Source organism: Mirounga leonina, unplaced genomic scaffold (genome assembly GCF_011800145.1).
Source record: "Mirounga leonina isolate KUSES-001 unplaced genomic scaffold, KU_Mleo_1.0 Mir_83, whole genome shotgun sequence".
Taxonomy (NCBI): domain Eukaryota; kingdom Metazoa; phylum Chordata; class Mammalia; order Carnivora; family Phocidae; genus Mirounga; species Mirounga leonina.
Window position 1 is genome coordinate 254488 of NW_023270826.1, and position 20248 is coordinate 274735.

General features: G+C 37.9%; 1 long non-coding RNA gene and 1 other non-coding gene across 2 annotated transcripts in view; both read right to left on the bottom strand.

Annotated features, from left to right (window-relative positions):
• The window catches only part of LOC118002834, a 34720-nt gene extending 15239 nt beyond the window's left edge, over nucleotides 1–19481 (bottom strand). Inside the window, exons 1-2 of the long non-coding RNA XR_004677188.1 lie at nucleotides 19465–19481; nucleotides 12964–13118 (exon numbers count right to left, since the gene is read on the bottom strand). This is a non-coding gene — a long non-coding RNA (uncharacterized LOC118002834). The remainder of the gene's footprint in view (nucleotides 1–12963; nucleotides 13119–19464) is intronic.
• A 174-nt stretch (nucleotides 19482–19655) lies between these two features.
• Nucleotides 19656–19762, bottom strand: LOC118002855. The gene has a single exon (XR_004677192.1). It is a non-coding gene; the product is annotated as a U6 spliceosomal RNA (small nuclear RNA).
• Between the last annotated feature and the right edge of the window lie 486 nt (nucleotides 19763–20248).

The window sequence follows — 20248 nt, forward strand, 5'->3', positions numbered from 1 at the left end:
AACCCTGAGATCTTGACCTGAGCCAAAATCAGGAGTCGGAGGCTTAACCAGCTAAGTCACTCTGATGCCCCAAGATTTATATCTATCTTGAGTTAATTTTTATACATGGTATAAAGTATTGATGAAGGGTTTACTTTTTGCATTTAGATATTCCATTATTCCAGAACCATTTGATTAAAAGATTTTTCACCACTGAATTGCCTTTACACCTTTGTCAAAAATCAATCGTCTTAAAAATGTGGGTATATTTCTGGACTTTCTACTCCGTTACATTGATTTATTCCTCTATATTTATCCTAAGACCACACCATCTTGATTACTGCAGTTCCATAATAAACCTTGAACAAAGATCATATTAACTCATGAACTTTGTTTTTGTTTTTGCTTTTTTTTATTCTTAGCATTTCCTTATGAACTTTAGAATCAACTCACTAATTTCTATAAAAAGATGTGCTAAGATCTTTATTGAGATTGCACTGAATCTATATATCAATTTGGGGACACTTGACATCTTAACAATTTTGAATCTTCCTATACATAACAGGGTACACCTCTTCATTTAGGTCTTTAACTCACTCAGTAATATTTTGTAGTTTCCAGCATATAGGTGTTGCACATCTTTTGTCAGATTTATCCTTAAGTATTTTATACTTTTATGCTATATAAATATTATTTCAATTTCTGTTTATCACTAGTGTACAGAAATACAATTATGATATATAGTACATGTTATTTAATATATTATAACATAATTGAATAGTTTATGTTCTACAACCTTGATAAAGTCACATTTAGTATCATATTTGTAGAATCCACAAGGTTTTCTGCATGTCATCTGCCAAAAAAACAGTTTTACTTCTTCCTTTCTAATCTGGATGCCTTTTCTTCCTCTTGCCAGTTGCACTGGCTATACCTTCGACATAATTCAACATTATATTGAATAGAAATGATGAAAACACACATCCTTTCCTTGTTCCTCATTTTAGAAGGAGTGCATTAATTCCCTGCCCATTAAGTATGATGTTAGCTCTAGATTTTTCATGGATTGTCTTTATCAGGTTGAAGAAGTGCCTTTATATTCCTAGTTTGCTGAGTTTTTATCAGGAATAGGTGTTGGGTTTTGTCCAATACTGTTCATGTATCTAATGAGATGGACATACGATTTTTTTTTTAGTTTGTTAATAGGCTGATTTTTAAAAAGATTTTATTTATTTATTTGACAGAGAGAGAGAGAGAGAGAAAGCACGAGTAGGGGGACGGGCAGAATGAGAGGGAGAAGCAGGCTCCCCATGGAGCAGGGAGCCTGAGCAGGACTTAATCCCAGGACACTGAGATCATGAACTGCGCTGAAGGCAGACGCTTAACCAACTGAGCTGCCCAGGTGCCCCAATATGCTGATTTTTATCGTTGATTTTCAAATGTTAAACCAATCTTATACCCCTAGGATAAACTCCATTGGTCACAATGTATGCTTTTTGTATATTGTTGAATTTGATTTGCCAAAATTTTATTTAGAACTTTTGCATACATGTTAATGAGAGATATGTGTCTATAGTTTTTTTCTCTTATTGGTATCTGAGTTATTCAATTTCTTTAATAGATAGAAGACAATCCAAGTAATCTATTTCTCTTGAGAGAGCTTTAGTAGTTTGCATCTCTCAAGGAATTGTTCCATTTCATCTATGTTGCTAAATTTATTGGCCTAAAGTTGTTTGAAATAGTTTTTTATCCTTTACATAGCTATAAGACAGACTGTGATTTCCTCTCTCATTCCTGATATGGGTGGTTTGTGTCTTGTCTCTTTTTTTTCTTGATCACTCTAACTAGAAATTGATCACTTTGTTTTCTTCAAACACTCTGCTTTTGGTTTCCTTGACTTTTCTCTCCTGTTTTTGTTTTCTATTTCATTTATTTCTACTCTTTATTATTTCTTTTCTTCTGTTTATTTTAGGTATAATCTGCTCTTCTTTTTCTAGTTTCCTAAGTGGGAGCTGAGATCTTCTATTTGAGACTTTTCTTCTTTTCTAATGTAGGCACTTGGTACTATAAATGTCCCACTAAGTACTACTTCAGCAGCAGTATCCTACACATTTTGGTGTGTTCTGTTTCCCTTTTAATTCACTTCAAAATAGTTATATTTTTCTTTTGATTTCTTCTTTGTTCCATGGGTTATTTAGGATTTAGAAATGTGTTCTTTAGTTTCCAGAGATCTTTTGGTTATTGATGCCTAACTTAACTCCATAGTGACCAGAGAAGGTATGTTTTTATGACATGAAGGCCTTTAAACTCATTTAAACATGTTCTATACCCCAAGATATGGTCTATCTTGGTAAATGATCTGTTGCATATGAAAAGAATATGCATTCTGATGTTTTTGGATGGGGTTTTTAAAAATGTCAATTAGGGCGCCTGGGTGGCTCAGTTGGTTAAGCAACTGCCTTCGGCTCAGGTCATGATCCTGGAGTCCCTGGATCGAGTCCCGCATCAGGCTCCCTGCTCGGCGGGGAGTCTGCTTCTCCCTCTGACCCTCCCCCCTCTCATGTGCTTGCTCTCTCTCATTCTCTCTCTCTCAAATAAATAAATAAAATCTTTTAAAAAAATAAATAAATAAAAATAAAAATGTCAATTAGTTGAAGTTTGTTAATAGTATTGTTCAAGTCTTTTATGTCCTTGTTTATTTTCTGTCTAGTTGTTCTATTAATTATTGAGAGAGAGGTTTTTAAATCTCTGACTATAATTGTGCATTTGTCTACTCCTTGATGTCCCATCAGTTTGTGTTTCTTGTATTTTGAATTTCTGCTAGCTGTATAAATGTTTTGGATTGTTTTGCCTCATGATAATCTGAGTCTTTTATCATTATGAAATCACATTCTTCATCCCTACTAATAGTCATTGTACTTAAATCTACTTTGTTTGCTATCAGTAACCATTCCAGCTTTTATATAATTAATATCAGCATGAAATATCTTTTCCTATTTGTTACTTTTTACCTATTTGTGTCTTATATTTCAACTGTGTTTCTTGTAAGCAGCATATTATTGAGTTTTGCTTTTATTCAATATGATCATCTATGCCTTACAATTAGGGTGTTCAGACCATTTACATTTAATGCCGTCATTGATGTGGTTAAGTTATAGTCTATAACATTACTGTTTTTTTCTAGATGGTCCATCTGTTCTTCTCCCTTTTTCCTCTTTTTCTACCTTCTTTTCAATTGAATAAAATAAGTATATTTTTGCTGGGTATAGAATTCTAGACTGACAATTTTTTCCCCTCACTACTTAAAAGTAGGTTGCTCCACTATTTTCTCACTTGCATTGTGTCAGATGAGAAATCTACAGTCATCTTTATCTTGTTTCCTCTGTTTGTAATATGTATGAGGTAAGAAAAAAAAAAATCAGCCATACCTGATTTAAATGATGAGATTTGGGACTTTTGAGCTAATGAGACTTAGATGAAATTCTTTACTTTGTGTTGATGCAGTAATTGGAGATCTTGAGATGGGGTGAATGTATTTTACATGTGGGACATGTATAGATATACTTGGGGGACAGAAAAATGGACTATGGTCAGCAGAAAAATGGTTCTCAGAAATACTCATGTTCTAATTCATGAAACCTATGAATAGGTTAGATGCAAAAGGTAATTAAATTTGCAGATAGAGTAAAGATTGTTAATCAGATGACCTTAAAATAGGGAAATTATCCTGCATTATCTGTGTGAGTTCAATCTAATCACAAGGGTTTTTAAAAGTGGAAGACAGAGGCAGAATACAGTGAGAAAAAGAAATGTAACTACGGAAGAAAGATCACAGAGATGCTAGGGCTGGGTTTGAAGATGGAGGAAGGGGCCATGAGCCAAGGAACATGAGTGGCCTCTAGACACTGAAAGAGACAAGGAAGACAGTTCTTTCCTATAACTCCCAGAAAGGAATGCAGCCCTTGGTGATACCTCATTTTTAGCCCAGTCAAACCCATGTCAGACTTCTGACCTACAAAACTCTAAGATAATACATTTGGGTTGCTTTAAGCTCCTCAGGTAATTTGTTAGCCACTATAGGAAATTAATACAATGTCTTTTTTCTTCTCTGGTTGACTTTAAGCTTTTTTTTAATCACTGGTTTTGGAAAGATGACATCTTTACATCCCATCTTTTTCCCAGAAAAGGCACTAATAGAAAATGTAATTCAAAAAATTGTGGCAATAAAGAGAAAAGCAATAGCTGAGAAAAAGAGGAGAAAGTTTAACAATGCATAGTTGGGTCAATTATACAAAACACTTTCTATTGAAGGTAGACCTTTCGAAGACATTGCTCATTTTTTAGTTAACTATAGGCAATATCAACATTTTTAGATTATACATTATTATCAAGATCCTAAGATCTCAAAATAAAAGAAGAAAATTAGTATATATTAAAGCTGCTCCATGGGGGAGCAGTATTCACAAATTAATAATATAAATGTTTCCTTATATGCCACTGAAGGACATAATGTAGGCTATTTTATCTTAAACTGGCCTAATAAATTCATTTCAAGAACAATGCGGGGCGCCTGGGTGGCTCAGTTGGTTAAGCGTCTGCCTTCCACTCAGGTCATGATCCCAGGATCCTGGGATCGAGCCCCGCACAGGGCTCCCTGCTCAGCGGGGAGTCTCCTTCTCCTTCTCCCTCTGCCCCTCCCCCAGAGCTCATGCTCTCTCTCTCTCTCTCTGTCTCTATCAAATAAATAAATAAATAAATCTTAAAAAAAAATAAAGGCAAGACCCATACCTTTAAAAAAAAAAAAAAAGAAGAATGCTTTAATGATGCTATTAACCCAACTAAATTCTATATTCTATCAGGATTATAGAATTAGATTGTGTTTTTAAAGCTCCTTTCTTCTGAGAAATTCAGGCTGCTTTTATATATAATGACATTAAATGTCACAGTGGCCCCAAGAATTTCATCAAGAGGCAATCAGAATTCCCAAATAAATCCAATTCCCCACCCCACCCCCAAATGCTAACATTGGGGAATCAGGCAAACTTTTTGTTTTCTAACTAAAGAAACCCTGAGGATATTTTTAAGTAAGTAAGGGCTAAGGGTTAAGAGAGGGCATTCAGCTGTGTAGGTATAAAACAACTGAATTTTGGCAAAGCAAGTTCATAATTTTCAGATGATTTAAGATAAACTATGCCTAAGGTAAGAAAAAAAACCTTTTAAACTTTTAAAAAAATTACAGAAGTCATACGTGTTCATTTTCAAAAAATTAGAAGAATATCAACCCATAATCCCACTGCCCAGGACTACCTCTATTAACATACCGGTATACCTCTGTTGAACTGGCCATTTTCTATTTGCCCCTCCAGATCCCCTCTCAATCCTGCCACCCTGCTCTGTGCCTTAGGAGACTGACCTATACAGATGGCATCAAAGAATCCCTTTGCAGCCTGATTTCTGCTTGAGCTCAGTGAATGAAGAACATTGGTAAAGAGAGTAGGGGGTGGAAGGAGAGGACAAAAAACTCACTCCCTAGCACCCACACTGTACAGTTGTTGTGGGAAGGCTACACACCTTTAGAAAAAGTCATCAATCCTGTCAAGAGGTGTTTCCCCATAGCTCTCCCTGCCTCACAGCCCCTTCCCCCAGCCCCTTCAGGCAGACCTGCAGGTGGTAAGAATATCCTATCCTCCACACCCTCACCAGCTACAGGTTCTATACCATTCCTTGTTGTTTCCCTATATCCTGCCTATACCTTGTGAATAATCCTGATACTGAACTCTCTCACATTACTCAAGTTGAGTGTGCCTTCTGTACCCTGCTTCTACCTTGACTAAAACCCCTTTCCAGGTTTTTAAATGTGAATCACATATATTATAATTACATATAATATATATATTTATACACACACATTCTTGTTTTTAGATAATAAGCCAGCTATTATATAGCTATATTAGAATCTATACAAAGCACTATGATTCAAAATTTTCAGTTTCCATTTTCTACTCAAAACAGTAATGCAATAAATATCTATGTATATACATATATCTTTGCCCTCTTGTCTAAATTACTGCCATAGGATACTTTCTTGGCAGCAGTATTTCTGGGACATATAAATATGCACATATGTAAGGCTTTTGATGTTGCCAAATGGCTTTTCATGCAGGCCATAATGATATTCACCTCCCCATACAGTGTACAAGAGTGCCCACATGCCCATTATCCCACCCACTCACTAACATTCTACCAAAACATTTTTGCAGAAGGAAAATTAACCTCTTCAGTTCTGTTGTATACACACCACCTAGTACTCTGCACTGAAGTTATACCCAAAGCCACCAAGTTGATAGAGGGATAACAATTTAAATATCAGCTCTTAATTCCAGTTTCAGAAACCATAAAATAGAGCTTTTTGGTATCTCCTCCCTTTCCCACATTGCCACAGTAAGTACAGTCCTTTAACCTATAAAATGTGTTAAAATTTTCCACTAATTTGTTGGAAGTGGAAAAACCATACGTTTAAGTCCTAAACCAAAAAACTAGGGCAAATTTAATGAAGTCCCTAGTTTCTTTTACAGAGTCTAAAGGAAAATAATCACACATTAAAATTTAAGCCATTCCCATAAAAATGAATTGAATCCCAAGGTTGTGGAAGACATCAGAGTCCACTGTTATCAGAGGTACAAGGATGGGTGAAATGTGTCCTTCTTCCCCCCACAGCAGCTGTCTAATGCAGGAAACAGAAAGAGGCCGAACAACATTAAAGGTGGCTTAAAAAGAGTGGAATTGAAAAAAATCTAAGAATGGGTTCTCTGAGGAGGAAAAACGAAAAAACCTCTAGCTAATCAAGAAAAAAGAACAAATACATACAGAAAGTAAGGAATGAAATAAGGCTATAATGATAGATCTGGAAGATTTTTTTCTTTACAAAATACTGTCTACAACTTCATGCTAAAACTTTAAAAATATATATATGAAATATAGAATTTTCTAAGAAAATAAAAATGACAAGCATTATTTGATCAGATGAGTATCTATGGAAGAAATGGAAAATGTTGTCGAAGGCAGAACAGACTATATAGATTAAGAAGGCAGCTTTAAATTCCATTGTTCCATTGTCCTTCTGACCCTGGGTAACACCAACTCCCTACCTCCTCCAACTGTCCTATGAGCTTTGCTGGAGAAAAATCACAGTCAAGTAGATGGAAGCTACTATAATTTTATGGTCATCAACCTCAAATGGGCTCTCAGCACTGAAAAGAAACTACAGAATTATGTTTTTCTAGTTGTCTTACTTTTCTATTCTCCACATCTCTGTAACATAGATAAAAATCTTCTCTATTCTTCTCAAACTTCTGAATTCTGCCACACACACATCCCTCCCCACTCAGCCCTGCAGAATCACTCAGCAGGTAATCTGAGGCAATCAGACTTCTGTTTTCATAGAGAAACAAAAGCCATCAAAGGACCCCCTCAAATTCCTGCCACCAGAACAATAACACAAATCTATCTATGTATGAATCTTCTTTTCTTCCCTCCTGTTTCAGAGGAAGAAGTGGCCTACCTCTTATGACTTCTCAAGTGCCTTACTCTATCCTGTATCTTCAAACTGCCTCACTCCACTGGCTCCTTCCCATCAGTCTTCCAATATTTCCCCTCCTACGTGCTCTCTCCCTTTCTGCTCCCCTTCATTTCACAACCCACCACATTCTGGCTATTTGTCCCAACAAACTTCCCCTTGTCAAACTCATCACTGACCTCCATGTTCTTGAATCCAGTTGACACTTTTCAGTTCTTCACCTGCTTGTACCCTGGACAGTATTTGCTACTGTTGTCCTTACCTTCTCACCTTCTCCCTAATTAACAGGGTTTTTATTTTCTACTTAGCTCATTATCTCTACGGATTGAATTTCCAATTTGTAATACAATTTGTAATGATCTATCAGTGCACTTATTTAATCAGCACAAGGTAAAAAAGTTCAAATCCTGCCAAAGTCGGTCTCCTTCCCGCCTCTGCACCCCAGTCCCCCAATTTCCTTACCCAGAGGCATGTCTGTAAGCACTGTGTGAGCCTGGAGCTGCAGAGCACCATCTTTCCCACCATAAAAAATTCTGCTTGCGATGCAATAAATTATCTGAATCTTCGTTTGTGTAGACTTGCAATCTACATGCAATTTTAACTAAATCGATAGCTTTTACATTTTCACTTATGTACATAAGCTCTCCCCACCCTTTCCAACATCCATTAGTTAATTGATCTTTGTAAACTGGCATTGAAACTTTACAATAATGTTTTGTTGTACCGATTTTATAAACTTTTACAGTGCAATAGGTGTTATTTTTCCGAAACAAACCAAAGGTTACTATCTCAAGGTTCTTGCTGCCTGCTTTAGCAGCATTTGAATGGGAGGATCTTTTATATACATTTGTAATAGATGAAAAATAAACCAGACTGCAAATACTTTTTTTTTAAGCTTAAACCATGTACCAAGTCTCTGGTCCAAATTGTGTAGGATAAGTTAAACTTAAATTGCATTCTATTAACCAATATGAGTGTATTTCTGTAAGCATAGTTATGTTGAAATAAAGTTTGAAAAAGAAAAAAAAAATTCTGCTTGCCAAAGAGTGAAGCTGCACAGAAGGAACCAGAGAGGCAGGTTCCTGATGATACTGTTTGAATATATGGGTCTAATTAATTTTAGTTAATCTCTAGACTTTTCTAGTAGTAAAGAATAAACTTCCTTTTTTTGAAAAGCTAGCTTGAATTGTGTTACTGTTAATTTGCAGCTGAAGCAGTCCTATATAATTCTGAGGGAGCAGGTTTTAGAAATTTCTAGAACACAAAATTGACAGGGTTTCATGATCAATTGTATGTGGAAAGTCAAATTTTCCAAGTGTAAACGTAGGCCTGGAGAGGGTTGGATAGGGTCATAAGTTCAAGTGTGACAAAAAGGAGTTCACATTTCACAAAGTTGCCACATGTGATTATGTGAGGAAGGGTGAAGAGCAGAAACATGTTAAATGACCCAAAGCTAGTCACTGAGGTGGATGTTCAAAAATAAGCCAAAGTCTAGCAGTCAGACAGTAAAGATTCCACGAACTCTTGGTCTTAAGTAAGCCTCAGGCTGGAAAACAGATCAGTTTAGCCAAGGGAATCTGAGATACCAATGCCAAGAAAAACTCAAGGTTCTAGAAATAAATAGATCAAAGTTACACTGCAAAGGTGTAGGAATAACCAGGTCTTGATAAGCAAGACAAGTAAATACTCATGTGAAATAGAAAAAAGGAAAGAAAGTGGGTTAGGTGGAACAAGACTAGCACTCGCAACAAAAGCCTTAAAATTACCTTGGAAGAACAAGGACAGTTTGTTCTCTGGCTTCTTTTGCAGTTACTACTGAAAGAAGGTAGCTCTGGGTACAAAGACAGTATAAAAAGTAGTAGTTGTCACTAATATCAGGTGACTGTGATATAATCGATCTTAGGAAGGCTGGGAGAAGGGTAGGAAAACTGGATATACTGAGGTATTCTTATAGACAAGATTAAATGAATAGAAAGCATAGAGAGATCACAGAAAAAAGATCATGCATATTCTGAAAAATAAAGCAAAGATAAAGCAGGAAAAAGACAGGGAAGTTCAAATGACTGTGGGCAAAAGCCCACAATCCAGTTTAACGCTGACGCTGTTTTCCTTTGGGGAACGCAAAGAGGAAGTCAAGTTAAAATACTGAATTAGGGGTCTAAGACGTTATCCTCAGCTTGGATGTCTTTTTATATTAAAAGTGGGTAATTCTGATCTTATAATAATTCATTGCACTGGTGGGGTAGGATTTCTCCACACCCTGTGTGAAGAATGGATCCCAGTTCAATTTTGGCTCTGTGCTAATTCAAACATACTTTCCTGTGCATCACTCAGGATGAACCTGAAGGCTTTACCTGAAATTACAGAAAGCTGTCTGTACTGTATTGGCTGAGTTCCCCCAAACTGATCAGTCATTCATAAGGGGCAGCACAATTCAAGAGCAAGGAATGTAGGAATTGTCTGTCATTCGCTGTGTTTACTTAGACAATAGAGCCCATGTTAAACTTGTCAATTAGAAAACATTTTATCAGACTTTGGGGATAGAATTCAGTGGTGGAAGAGGTTTTTGCTGAGTATGAGGTTTCTAAAAATACCTTAGGAACCAGAGCAAGACTGCTTGCTCATGACCCTCCAGACTCTCTCATGCACTTCTCTCAATTCATCCAAGTAAGTATAAAAACAACCAGAAGTAACATGGACAATCCAAAGAGCTAGTTTATTTCTATTTGTTGGACAAATGGATAAAGATCAACATGTTCTCTCCTGCAACTAAAATATTCAAACCAGAAGGACAAAAAAGCAGAAAGCTACATCATAAAAAATCATTTTCCTTTCATGTAGTGAAGAGGGCAGCCCTGGGGACTTCCACTTCCAAGAAGATGGAGCAGGCCTAATTTTCCCTATTTCTTCCACTAAGACTGAAAAACATGTAAAACAAACATAAGAAGACTCTGTAAGGTGGAAAAGACACACAGACTGGCTAAAGGACTTAGGATATGAGGAACAACATGATGATGAGTTCCCCGGGGTTTTTTGTTTTATTTGTCTCATATAATCTCAGACTTGGGAGCTGAAAAAGCCAAGACAACCTGTTATCGCCCCCGTCAGTGGGTGCAGACCAAAAAAGCACCCCCCCAATAACCTGCCCTCTACAGCCAAAGTACCAGGATAGAGACAGTCTAGCAAGACAGAAAACTTCTAGCCAAATACCACAGAAAAAGCCGTGGTCCCACGACAGAGATTTATGCTGAGTTAAAAAAGCCAAGCCAAAAAACTACATACCGTATGATTTCATTTATATAACATTCTTTTTTAAGATTTTTATTTATTTATTTGAGGGAGAGAGAGAATGAGCAGTGAGGAGGGGCTGAGGGACAGAGAGAGAGAGAGAGAAAGAGAGAGAAGCAGACTCCCTGCTGAGTAGGAAGCCCAATGCAGGACTCGATCCCAGGACCTGGAGATCATGACCTGAGCCGGAGGCAGATGCTCAATAGACTGAGCCACCCAGACGCCCCTATAACATTCTTGAAATGATAGCTCATTCACAAGTTTGACAAGGTGCCCTATTATCAGAATGTCTTAGTTCCTCACCATGTGGACCCCTCCATTGGACTGCTTGGGTGTCTTCGTGACACAGGAGCCAGCTTCTCCCAGAGTGATCGATCCAAGAGACAGCAAGGCAGAAACTACAATGTCCTTCATGACCAAGCCTCAGAAGTCACACACCATCATTTAGATAATACCCAATTGGCTGCACAGCTCAATCATATTGAGTGTGGGAGAGGACTACGCAAGGATGTGAATACCAGGAGTTGAGAACACTGGAATCTATCTTGGAAACTGGCTACCACCATAGAATAGAAAATATCAGAGTGCAAAACAAGGATCCTTAGCAAGAAATGTGCGTATTGCAACAACCACTGCAGCCAACTACTAACAGTGGTCTGAGAGACACAGTAGAGCACACATGATTAATACACACATTACCTAAGAAAGAGTCATTCAATCTTTTTTTTGTTGGCATCTTTCTTGATTTTTGGAATCTGATGATCAATATGATCACTGTGAGAATGTTGAATGTTCCACAGTTTAAGTTTATAATTCACAGTTGGTTATGAAGAGAACTAAGAAAGCATTTTTCTTCTGCTGTTAGCAAAAAAGTATTAGGATTTTCAAGACTTTTAAATATCTCATTACAAACTTTCAGCGTGCTTGCTAGAAGGGATATTAGGAAATGGGACATTTTTCTAGTATAATCATTGTAACACTATAACAGAACTGGTACAAATTTTTCTATAAAAGGATGGTTTTATTATTAGAAGAAAACAATTATAAAGTAAAAAAATTATAGAGCAAAAATATAGAGCTGTGTTCAAGTTCAAGTGCTGGATCTAGAGATTTAAATAGTAATAATATTAAAGGGTGCCTGGGTGGCTCAGTAGGTTGAGCATCTGACTCCTGATTGCGGCTCAGGTCATGATCCTGATGTCCTGGGATCCAGGCCTGAGTCAGGTTCCATGCTCAGTGTGGAGTCTGAGATTCTCTCTCTCTCTCTCCCTCTGCCCCTCCCCTCATTCACAGGCACACACTTTCTCAAATAAATTAATAAATCTTAAAAAAAGACTAGCATTCACTGCAATAATAAATAATCTTAGACTTTATTAAACTACTTCATTTTTTTTTTTTTTAAGTAATGTCTGCACCCAATGTGGGGCTTGAACACAACCCAGAGCTCAAGAGCCACATGCTCCAACGACTGAGCTGGCCGGGTGTCCCTAACCTACTTTTTTTTTTTAAGATGTTTATTATTTTTTTTAAGATTTTATTTATTTATTGAGAGAGAGAGCCAGAGAAAGAGAGCACAAGCAGGGGGAGCAGCAGAGAGAGAGGGAGAAGCAGGCTCCTTGAGGCCAACGTGGGGCTCGATTCCAGAACCCTGGGATCATGACCTGAACCGAAGGCACATGCTTTAACCAACTGAGCCACCCAGGTGCCCCATAAACTACCTAAAAAAAAAGATTTTATTTATTTATTTGAGAGAGAGAGAGCAAGCACAAGCAAGGGGAGCGGCAGGCGGAGGGAGAAGCAGGCTCCCGGGAGGCTGAGCAAGGAGCTGGATGCGGACTCGATCCCAGGATACTGGGATCATGACCCGAGCCCAAGGCAGACCCTTAACCTACTAAGCCACCCAGGCACCCCTAAACTACTTTATTTTTAAATAAAGAAAAATATATGTGCCAGACCTAGTAATAAATGTTTTCTTTAAATATTTTAACAAATCTGCAAAATCCAAATAAACATTTCAATTTCTTATATACGTACAAATGAAAGCTTTAAAACTCCCAAATTCAAAAATTCATTTGGAAACAATTCAAATATTATCAACGAAATAAAAAATAGACAGTTACCTGCCTGTGATGATTCATTTTATGTACCAAAGGGTGCCCAGATTAAACATTCCTGGGTGTGTCTGTGAGGGTTTTTCCAGATGAGATGAGCATTCGAACTGGTGGACTCGGAAAAGTAGGTTGCCCTCCCCACTGTGTGTGGGCATCATCCAATCCTTGAGGGTGTAAATAGAACAAAATGAAGGAGGAAAGAGGAATTCGCCCCTTCTTATTTCCTGTCCGCCTGCTGAGTTGGAACATAGTCTTCTCTTGCCCTTGTTACTGTCTTTATGCCATCTGCTCCTCGGCTTCTAGGGCCTTTGGATTTAGCGTGGGGTTGAGACAGTGAGGGACTATCGGAACAAGCCCCAGGTGAAAAACATTATGTAGCCAGGGCGCTCCTGTTTCCTGTTCCCGTTAATCCGCTTGTCCCACCGAGCAAGAGCAGGATGCAGGCTATATATAAGGGGAATCCAAAAAGCACCAATGAGCTGCCTGAATTCCCTGCCAATACCAACCAATCAGGATAGGTCCTTCCAACCAATCAAGACCAAGCGCTTCCAACTAATTAGAATGAGGCCCCTCGAGCCAATCAGGAGGAAGCACTTCCCCCCCCACCTCACCCCCGGCTTTTCCCTCGGCAGCATGTTGGACGGCAAAGTGAATTTTTCTATGTATATAGGCGGGGTCTTACGGTTGTTGCAGGAAGGCACCTAAATTACTTTATGTTGATTCTCTGTCTTCGTTTAGCTCATGCTGGAGCCCGAATAGAGCCTTGCATGTCCCTTTGACTTTTGGGCCCAGCCTGGTAGTTTCTATTGTGGGGCCCAAGAACCCGTCTCTGGTGACAGGATTCCACCATCCGTTTTCCTGGATTTCCAGTTTGCAGATGGTTGGACTTCCCAGCTTCCATAATCAAGTGAGCCAATTCCATATAATAAAACTCTTCCTCTATAAATCCTGTTGGTTCTCTTTCTCTGGAGAACCTTGACAGTCATATCAAAATACGTACGAAAGAGAAAATCATAGTGTAAAAAAAAAAAAAAAATTATAGAAATGTGGAATATTGTGTGTTCAATTATTTATATAAATCAACCAATAGATTTAAACTATACTTTTATAAAATCTTACAGTATTGCAGAAAATTTGGAAACTTTAGTCTCTAAGGTGTCTGCTGTAGATTTTGTTCATAGTAACAAATAGAGCAGACATAGGACTTGAAAATTAAGATTCAGGGGCGCCTGGGTGGCTCAGTTGGTTAAGCGACTGCCTTCGGCTCAGGTCATGATCCTGGAGTCCCGGGATCGAGTCCCGCATCGGGCTCCCTGCTCGGCAGGGAGTCTGCTTCTCCCTCTGACCCTCCCCCTCCATGCTCTCTCTCTCTCTCATATAAATAAATAAAACTTAAAAAAAAAAAAAAAAACCCACTGGCAACAGGTTTCAGTAGCTCTTAATAATAGGCTGTGTAAAGAAGTTGTTGACAAGGGCGCCTGCGTGGCTCAGTTGGTTAAGCGACTGCCTTCAGCTCAGGTCATGATCCTGGAGTCCCGGGATCGAGTCCCGCATCGGGCTCCCTGCTCGGCGGGGAGCCTGCTTCTCCCTCTGACCCTCCCCCCTCTCATGTGCTTGCTCTCTCTCATTCTTTCTCTCTCAAATAAATAAATAAAATCTTTAAAAAAAATTATTAATCAACCCAGGGCATTGGGGGTGGGGTGGGGGGGAAGGGGCAAGTACTCTAAATGCTCTGATAAGAAACATGGGCATTAGAAAGTGGAAGAAGACCCTGCAGTGATTGGAGGACCTGCCCCATTAATGAAGTTACTGTCCTGACTGAGACTGGATGGGGGTCATGCTGAGGTGTACTATCCAAGGTAAAGAACACCTTACTGAACCTTGCATCTTCTAGTACGAAAGGCACAATGAGTGGTAGCCATCTTCAGATTTTGGAGACCGTGTACACATTTGGGAATCCAACCCATTGCTCAGGTGACTCCAAATGCTGCGAGTAAGAGTCAGAGAGGGGTCTGCGGCAGACGCAGTCTGTGCTACCAGCACAACCCTGGCGTGTAGGTTACAATCCAGCAAATACTGTGTGCTGGACGCGTCTGTGGTAGACGAGGATGCTTTGCAGTCTCTCACAAGTCTCAAATAGGAGAGCTGGACTGCAGACCTCCAGTGTTCTGGAACAACAGCAGAAAATTCGACATCATTTGAAAAGCAGCTTCTGACTTGCTGTTGGGCCTTTGTAGAGACTGAGCACCTGACCAGGGGACAGGAAGTGACTATGTGGCCAGAGCTATTCAGCAAGAGTTGCATTCAGTAATAAGTAAGTTGGGGCAGGGGAGACAGAAAGGATTGCACAGATCCAGAGGGCAGAGAGAAATAACACAAACATGTTTGTGTTTGTGTTGCCTGCCTCTGTTGCACCAACACCTCTCCCTCAGCTCACATCTGTGGCCTAGTAGATGTTTCCTACAATTAGCTGACAGGAAGAAAAAACTGAGGCCTGGTTCATAGGTAAGATGGTCGAGTATGTTTGTGCAAGCCAAAAATCCACCTGGAAATAATTTTTTAGAATCATTTTATCATAAAAGTGAAGATATAAAAATCATATAAAACAAATGTATAACCCCAGAAATTATCATAAGGCAAACATCACCCTGGTCAAGAAGTGGATTGTTGCTAGCAGCTCCAGAAGCTGCTTCCAGGTGTTCCATCCTAGTCACAACCCTTCTGCTCACATGAATAACCACCATCTGGCTTTTATGACAATTGCTTACTTGCTTTGTAAAAATAGTTTTGTCACCCAAACATGGATCCCATCACACTGTCAGTTAGTCTTGCCTGGTTTAAAAAAAATTTATACATCTTCTTAAGTATCTCCTCCACTATAAGTTCTTCTATCCCTTTATTTCCTTTCAGTTTTTCAGTTGAGGAACCTGGGCCATTTGCCCTGTAGAGTTTCCCACAGACTGGATTTTCCTGATTGCATATTCTTAATACAACCCAAGATTTTCTTCCGTCCTCTTGAATTTTCTGCAAATTGTGAGCTGGATCCAGAGACTGTATCAGACGCAAGTACAGAACTTATAAGAGGCGTGTAATTCTGATTATCTCTTTATTTTGTGAACTTAGCAGCCATTGATGTTTTGTGCTTATAGCCATTCATTAGAAATTGCCAAATGGTGATATGCAAATTCTGTCATTTTATTTGTTGGATTACCTTTATAGTAACACACATACCCCCATCTACTCTTTTATCACCAATCCTATATGCAATTCATATAGGAAAGGCAGGATAGATGTTGGGATTCCTTTCCTTTATCCATCAGTTTTCAAGATAATAAATGGTTTCTTTATCATTTCCAAAAGTTACACACACACACAATCATTATGAACTTTGCAATTTAAATATTTTGATGGGCTTCAGTCTGTTGTAATAACTGTTACCATTGAGCTCCAGTTGTCCCATGTTTGACTACTAGGAGCCCTTTAAAGCTGGCCCCTGAATCATGGACATGACTCTAGTAGGATTTAATAGTTTTCTTTCTATCTGGTAATATAGGATATTCTTGGCTTGTTTTGTTCATTTCTTGCCCAACTCCTAGATTTGACCATTTCTCTAAGAAGCTCTGGTTTCTTTTAATGAAAATAGTAATAAGAATTGTACATTGTACCACAATCTGGGCACAAAGGATGCTTATTGTTACTGGGTTGATCACTATTTTTAGGCCTATTTGGCAGACAGAACTAAGAAATCTATGTAAAATATCTGTTGCATCCAGAATGAGAGTTCCAGTTCCAACTCAATCTTTTATGTAACCTCTTTTCTATTATCATTGTATCTCCTTTTTTCCATATTAGAAATCTGATTCTCAAGAATGTAGAGGATGATAAAATTAATATATCCCATAATTACTTATTTTATCTCATACTACACACACAGCAGTCTCAGAATAATAATACTAATATGACCACCAATATGGTTCCTGAAAACATTTTAAGAATTCACACACTCTTCTATTCTTAAGATAGTTATACTCCATTTACTTTGTCAGACCATTACATACTACACTTTCTCCCTCCTATCCAGTGGTGTGCTGGACCAGCTCATACCAGCTCAGGACAGCCAATTGTTAAATATTCAGGAAATTTGCAAGCTGGTTTTTAAACACCTATATTATCAAAATTAAATTATATAAACTTAACCACTGCATATATTAAAAGTAAAGGTAGAAAATACTCAAAACTCATCAGTTCCTAATTATTTTGCTACATGTTATAACTAGCTATGCTTTTCATGTTATTTACATCTGTTACATCTACATGGTGGAAACACTATATTACTATGTAATGGTGAGCACCGCACAAGGTTTCTCAACTCTGCATTCAGTGACACCACATTGGTAGCATGAAATCAACCATAGTAGGAATATTCACACCACAGAAATGGGTAAATGATACAAATTAGGACTTGATTTGTTGTTTTTTATGATTGGACTTTAAAAAGATGCAGAAAATGTTAATAATGCAAATTAAACTTAGAAGGGTATTGTGCCTGTAGCCATTTTGAATAGGACCCCAAAACTGAGGAAATATTTGAAAACTATTACCTAGTTCATCAAAGAGGTCACTTGCATCAATGACAAATGAGTGAACTTCTCTTACGTGTCTTCATTATTTCACATTTGTCTTACTCATTAACAGAAACAAAAATAGCAACCAACATTCATGTTAAAAGGAATCTCATTCAGGGTGCCTGGGTGGCTCAGTGGGTGGAGTGTCCAGCTCTTGATTTCATGATCAAGACTTGATTTCATGATTTCAGGTCATGATCTCAGGGTTGTGGGATTGGCCTGCATTGGCGTCCCCACTCTGTGGGGAGTCTGCTTGAGATTCTCTCTGTCCCTCTACCTCTTCCCCCACTCATGTGCACTCTCTAAATAAATAAATAAAATTTTAAAAAAAAGAATCTAGGGGTGCCTGGGTGACTCATTCCATTAAGTGTCTGCCTTCGGCTTGGGTCATGATCCTGGGGTCCTGGGATCAAGCCCTGCATCAGGCTCCCTGCTCAGCGGGGAATCTGCTTCTCCCTCTCCCTCTGTTGCTCCCCCTGCTTGTGCTTGAGCTCTCTCTCTCTCTCTCTCTCAAATAAATAAATAAAATCTTCAAAAAAAAAATCTAATTCATCAATGACATGAGTGACTTCGTTGCTGAATCAGATAGGAATCATGCATTTATTCAAGTCAAGATTTTTGTGACACAATTGCTGGTGAGATAATTTTAAAAAATTGGTAGTAGACTTTGTAAGAGATAGCATCTCACAGTGAAGTTACATAGGCTGAAAAATGAGGTGTTTTAATTTGAAATTTATGTTAGCCATATGTTTAATCCTTGTCAGTCCTTATTTTGATGTCTCTAGTCATTTTGATTGTGTGAAGCTCATGCTCTTGTAGATTCCTTAGGTAGGGTTCACTGGGATAATGTTCCCTGAGTTCTTGTTTTTTGACAACAATTTGTGCCCTTTATCTCTGAAATCATTCTTACTGAATATAAAATTCTTGGCTTACACTTTATTTCCTTAAATATATTCAATGTGCTTATCCATTTTCTTCTGGGATAAAGCACTCTGTTGAAAAATCCAGTGATAATTTTCTTTTCCTTATAAGTCATGTGCTCTTTTTTCCTCGATATTCCCCCAACTTATTCCTTTTCCTTTTCATTCAGTAATTTTACTAGAATATGTGTTGTCACTGGTCCTTCTAATTCAGTATTCTCAGTTATGCTTTCAGTGTGAAATTCAAATCTTTTTTACTTCAGGAAAGTTTTCTTAATTAGAGTATTTAGTAATTGTTCCATTCTTTTACTTTGGGTTTCTTCTTCAAGGACGCCATAATCCATGTAATAACCAGTCTTCTTTTTCCATCCTCAGTATTTGTTACCTCCTCTTCCCCTTGAATCCCTTTAATCTCATACTTCATTGATTTTTTGTTTTTTAATTTTCCTCTTTTCACCTTCTGTTTCTTTTAAGGCAATATGTAATGCATTTGTTCACTCTTGTGTTCCTTCTAGTTTAGTCTTCACTTTTGAAATAACTTTTTTCTTTTACTTTTTATTCTTTGCTGAGTTCTGTCACCTCATTTCTGAGTTTTTCTAATTATGATATATAGCAGATACCGCTTATCTGTGCAGAATCTGTTCCAAGATCCCCAGTGGATATCTGCAATCACAGATAGTACCAAACCCTACATATACTGTACAGTTTCCTATACAAACATACCTATGATAAAGTTTAATTTATAAATTAGGCATAATAAGAGATTAGCAGCAATAACTAATAAAGAAATAAAACAGTTATAACAATATACTGTAATGAAAGTTCTGTGAATGTGGTTTCTCTGTCTTTCAAAATATTGGACTGTACTCCCCCTTCTTATGACGATGATGTGACATGCCTACATGATGAAATGAAGTGAGGTGAATGATGTAGGTGTTGTGACGCAGTGTTAGGAGACTACTGACCTTCTGATGATCTGCCAGGAGGATCATCTGCTCCCCAACCACAGGTGACTGCAGGCAACTGAAACCACAGACAGCGAAACCGTGAATGAGGGAAGACTAATGCATTTTGTTTTTTCATGTCTTGTAACATTTTCTTAATATCTTTTAGTTATTTTGAAAACAGGAGATCACAGTTTTTTTGTTTTTTGTTTTTAAATATGGAATTCTTTGTGAATGTGCGTGTCAGCTTCGTGTGGGAGCCAGGCTAATTTTCTCTGTATATTGTTCCAATTGTAGTATATGTGATGCTTAGGCTCACTTAGGTGATCACAGTAGATCACAGTTTTGACCTGTATCGTGGGCATATCTTTCTGGCATAGGAACGAGTTATTCTACTTCTTTTTCTCTTTTTATTATAATAATTTTGCATGGGATTTGACCTTCATACTTTTTATTTTTATATAAAAAGGGTTTTCGTGGACATCTACACTAAGCAAGGTACAAAACCTTCTCTAACATCACGGAGTTCCCTCTTTAGTTCTTTTTGTATGGGGCTCAGTAATAGGGTGCCTTGTTTTCTGAGCTTTTCTTGGTTCTATTGCCAAACCCCACTTCAATTTGAACCTTCCCTTTTCTTCATCTCTGCTGTCTATCTTGCTGAATTTTAATTCCATTTCTTCTTTGGAAGCATTGTGACTATTCTTGGCCTTTTGTTCTTCCACAGACATTACCAAAACAAGTTTGTCAGTTTCCTTGAAAAACCCTGTTAGAATTTATTTTCTGTATTTCATTTAAGTATTTAAAA